Here is a 5,696-nt window from a genome sequence, read left to right as displayed (position 1 = left end):
TTTTCACATATTGAGAATTCAATTCAATTTTATTTATATAGCTCCAAATCACAACAGCAGTCACCTCAAGGCGCTTTGTATTGTACAGTAGATCATACAATAATAGATACCGAGAAAGACTCAACAATCATATGACCCCCTATGAGCAAGCACTTTGGCGACAGTGGGAAGGAAAAACTCCCTTTGAACAAGAAGAAAACTCCAGCAGAACCAGGCTCAGGGAGGGGCGGGGCCATCTGCTGCGACCGGTTGGGGTGAGAGAAGGAAGACAGGATAAAGACATGCTGTGGAAGAGAGACAGATTAATAACAGATATGATTCAATGCAGAGAGGTTTATTAACACATAGTGAGTGAGAAACTGGTGACTGGAAAGGAAAAACTCAATGCATCATGGGAATCCCCGGCAGCCTACGTCTATTGCAGCATAACTAAGGGTGGCTTCAGCATCACCTGGTCCAGCCCTGTTACGCCCCACTTAAAAACGAAGTGTTGACTGGAGTGAGGGGTAACACAAAGTGAAAGAGAAAACATGAACTACTGGAGAATAGATGTCATTAAACATGATTTATTGCCCGAAACTACTACAGTAAAAATAAACACAGGGAAGCTCTCTTCTTCAGGGTCTCCAAGGCCAAAACAACAAACAAAACACCCCCTTTAGCTAAAAATCAAACCAAGTACTCTCTAACCAAAACAAAATACAATGGCTGAGCTCCCTGTCTAACCAAAACAGGAGAAAACAGTTGAAACAAAAATGGCAGAGAACCCCTACCTGCTTCCACAACGATGAACTAATTAACACAGTAAGGGCACACCTTTGCTTACAATAAAAGAAAGAAAACCAAAGTTTCACGGAGTTTAAGGTGTCTCTCTCTCTCTCTTGCTCACACTCACTCACTCACTCACTCACTCACTCACTCACTCACTCAGGCCTGCTGCCCAAAACACTATAGCTCACAGCTCTGGCAAAAATGGGGGAAGTGGCAGCGGTGTGGCAGTTTAGGATGGCAGACTATATGCCGTGGCTGACGAGCTGGAACACACCTCAGCTGTGGCTCATGAGGCAGACCTGCAACACAAGAAAAAGGAGAAAAAAAACTCTTCCACAGAGGGAGAGCCACTAGAGGTCAGCGACCGTAACAAGCCCTAACTATATGCTTTAGCAAAAAGGAAAGTTTTAAGCCTAATCTTAAAAAGATGAGAAGTTAGCTGAAGCAGGGTGGTGCAGGGGCTGGTCAGATATCAAGTGCTGAGAGTGGATCTTTGGTCCTCTGTGCAGCTCTGTCCACTCTCAGCTGTTCCAGGATTGCTAAAGACACTGCCCTGCAAAGCAATAACACAAGAAAGTCGCCATTTTAATACAAAAACAGCATTTCCATTGTTGGTAGCTGTAGTATGTTGTTAAAATGCCCTTTTAAACCCAACATATTTACATTCACATAACTACAAATAAACTTAAATCTACAGTGCTGCTGGCACAGGATGATGATTCATACCAACGGATGGATTTGATCTTCAAGAAAGTTCATAGTCAGTGAGAAGAAACAGGTCAAGTATAAAGAGACAAATGGAACATTCTGCAGCCTTTATATACTCTCGGTTGCTCCTTGGTTAAGTGCATGTGATAGAACTGTACAAATGAAGTGCAAAGTTAATTTATGGTAATTTATAGTTACTCCTTCTTACTGCCAATAATCTGTGCACTTTCAGGTGAGCTCTTTGTTCTCTCTGTACAATACCACCTTCACCTTCAATAGCACCTTAGAGTATTCTGACTGGCTGCATCACCACCTGGTACGGCAGCTGTAATGCTCTGGACCGCAAAGCTCTGCAGAGGGTGGTGAGATCAGCACAGCGCATCACCAGGACTGAACTGCCAGCCATGCAGGATCTCTACAGACTGCGCTGCATGAAGAAGACACAGCGGATCCTCTCTGATCCTAGCCACCCCAGCCACAGACTTTTCACATTCCTGCTGTCTGGCAGGAAGTTCAGGAGCATTCAGACCCGCACTACCAGACATAGAGACAGCTTTTACCCACAAGCCATCAGGCTTTTGAACTGCTGACATTCTATACACACCATTACACACTCACTACAATTACAGGACTCTACACACTGTCACTTCAACTAATGCCACTTAAATGCTCGTTGCACAAGATCTGCACAAACTGTAAATACCAACTTGTCTGAAATACTCTAAATATTTTATACTATTTTTCTCTCTTTTTTCTCTTTATCATTATTATTAATGATATTTCCTGTTAATTTCTTCTTAATTTAACACTTTCTATATGCTCATGTAAAGCAGAGGAGCACGAGCCAAAGAATTTCATTATGGGTAAATGTGGCTACACTGTTTATCTGTACATGACAATAAAACTTGAAACCATTTTCAGTGTGTATGCAAGTCCACCCAAGCCACATTCCTGAGAACAAAGGAACATTACAAACACTATCAGATTTCAGCACTCGCATATCATCCGTATCAGAAGGTCTGGTTATTAGCTAAAAATGTCCCATTAAATAACTTATTAAGAAAACAACTAAATACACAGAAAATATTATGAAAACTGGTTTATTTTATATCTCCTACTTTGAAGTGAAGCAATAAAACCATGTATAAAACATCACAAACTGTAATATTATACAAATTAGAGATGGCACGATACCACTTTTTTATGTCCGATACCGATACCGATATCATAAATTTGGATATCTGCCGATACCGATATGAATCCGATATAGTGTTTTTTAATCAACAAAACTGTTTTTTTTAAATATCTTGCTGCATTTTGTATAAGTTCATACTCAAGTTTAAAAGAACAACTACACTAAAGCTATTCTGTTATACCTGTATGCAAAAAAAATATTTCATAGTTGAGCAATACTGATCAATCTAATCAACTTAAACCTACACCATCCTCCCTATTCTGGTATTTTAAAGAGTACTTAGCGTAAATATTAAGCAACCTAACTAATAGGGTTCCAACTCCCAGCAACAACAAAAATAAATGAATAAAAAATAGGGAACCACCCCTCACGCTCCACCTCATGATGCTTAATCGACGTAATCAACCTTAAGTTGATGCAGTGTGAAATTATTTTTCAAGAAATATTAAATAGATTCAACATCTTTCTTCAACAAAATTGCAGACTGCACAGATGGTACCTTCCCAAAGTAAAAAGTACTATAGCTTACTAGGGTATATATATTAGACTTAATAGTCACTATGTACAGTAATTGACTTCTATTCCTTTTACATCAAATTAAAACTTTGGGTGTAAGATTCAGATAATTATTTATTAAAAGCTAGACATTTTAAATGAGAATAAGAAAGAAAAGTATGTCTTTGTGCCCCCTTTTCCCTGTTCATGCCCTATCGGCCCCCCTGGCTAAACTTTGCTAGATCCGCCCCTGCACAGTTACCAGCGTCAGCTACGTAGAAAAAGATCCTGGTGTAGAAAGTAATAATAAATAAATTCTAACAACAGCTTATCAAGCTTAAACGTGCTGCTGTTCTTCAGCCGCTGGTTTCCTCTTTCTGGTGCAAACTGGGCCAAAAACAAACAAGAGAGACGGACTCGCGACAGAAAAGCCGATCAGCTGATCATTAAGCAGTTTCATGATTGAAATAGCAGCAAGAAGAGGCAGTCGCTTGTTAAGCTTAACGCAGGAATGCTTTACAAACATTCAGAGATGGACTTACACACTTGCTTTACTTCTCTCGGGATAACTTTGTCAGAGATGAAATGCCGGGTTGCTAGCGAAGCTCCAAATGCTATCCAGACCACCAACAGGTCCCGCATGCCACAACTGCTCTATCGCGTGATGCATACTGCTACGACGTGCTAACGTTCTGAGGTGAGTTACGGCGTGTTGCAAGTTTTGTGAGGTGCTTTTGTGATATTTAATGGGTCGGATTACATTTTTTATTTTTCTCCGATATCCGATCCAGTAATTTAGGTCAGTATCGGACCGATACCGATACGTAATATCGGATCGGTCCATCTCTAATACAAATGCTTCCTGCTGATGCAATGGAGACATCTTCCAGTGACAGTCTTCATCAGTGTGAGTGTGAGGAGGATCCTAAACCAACCGACACAGAAGTGCATGTTCACAACTCCCTCTGTGCAGACGGGGTCAGCACCCTGGGTGAGGAGGGGTGGTGCTGTGGCCAGTCAGGTATGAAGTGCTCAGAGTGGATCTTTGGTCCTCTGTGCAGCTCTGTCCACTCTCAGCTGCTCTGCAAAGCAATAACACGAGAAAGACGTCATTTTAACACAATACAGCATTTTCATTGTTGGCAGCTGCAGTATGTTGTTAAAATGCAATTTTAAACTTAACATATACACACAATAACTATAAATAAACTTAAACCTACAGTACTGTAGGACGATGATTTACACCAGCTATTGGAAGGATTTAGTCTTCAAGACAGTTTGTAGCCGATGTGAGGTGATAACTTACATAGCTGGAACACAGCACCACTCTCCAGTTTGTCATTTGGTCATCCATCCTTCTCATCGGGTTGGGGTAAGGCTGTCTTCTGGGTGGAGTATCTCTCTGTGTTAGCTCCGTCTTGGACGTTGAGTGTCTGAAGTGCTGAATGCTGGGAGAGGACAAGTGTAAAGCACCTGAAGACAAAAAGACAAAGAGAAAAGCATGAATTCACAGATCACAGAGTTCTTCAATTTACTTTTCATCTGTTATGTGTTTTTACCTTACCTCTGATCCCTTAGCCACAGGCTATACCTTATGTAAAAACAAGAGACCACCTTTGCAGATTGAACAAATATTTGAAATTGTGGTGGCAGATTTCTTTTCTCATGTATTAATCACATATTGAATCATATCACATTAGTTATACGAATATCACTTTCTCACTCCTGTCACTAGTTTACATGCATGTGGAATGTTAACACAGTGAGGCCATTGTAATGGGAAATGTTAAACAGATAGTGGGACTCCTTCTGCTTATCAGGGATGTAAATCCTTACATAACGGCCAAGCAGAAAACAAGGTCATAATTCTCTCTGTGAGGGACAAAGTATAGCCCCCCTGTGAGAGGGGCCAACATGTGAGTTTGTGGAATGTTCTTTGTCTGTGTGTCTGTATATAAGATGTAAGGGCGGTGGCCACAATTCAGAGAAGGTCCTAGTGTTTCACTGGGATGCTCTCTCCACATTGCAATGTGTTTATTAAACTCACTTCAAATCAAGCTCACTGGGTGTGTTGTAGGTTATTGTTAAATTTTCCACAACAAAATAAAGTGCAAGAAAGTTACTTACCAGCAATGCAAGACATAAATACACACATAAACATTATAAGACAAAAAAACAGATCAAAGATATTTGCAATAAACAGACCTCAGTTCAAGAAAGTTACTTACCAGCAATACAAGACATAAATACACACATAAACATTATAAGACATAAAAACAAGTCAAAGATATTTGCAATAAACAGACCTCAGTGTAAGAAAGTTACTTACCAGCAATACAAGACATAAATACACACATAAACATTACAAGACATAAAAACAAGTGAAAGATATTTGCAATAAACAGACCTCAGTGCAAGAAAGTTACTTACCAGCAATACAAGACATAATTACACATTTAACAGCAATATAAGACATAAATACACACATAAACATTATAAGACATAAAAACAAGTCAAAGATATTTGC

This window comes from Maylandia zebra, linkage group LG6 (genome assembly GCF_041146795.1).
Source record: "Maylandia zebra isolate NMK-2024a linkage group LG6, Mzebra_GT3a, whole genome shotgun sequence".
Classification (NCBI taxonomy): domain Eukaryota; kingdom Metazoa; phylum Chordata; class Actinopteri; order Cichliformes; family Cichlidae; genus Maylandia; species Maylandia zebra.
The sequence above is the reverse complement of the archived record's forward strand: the minus strand, read 5'-3'. Positions refer to the sequence as shown.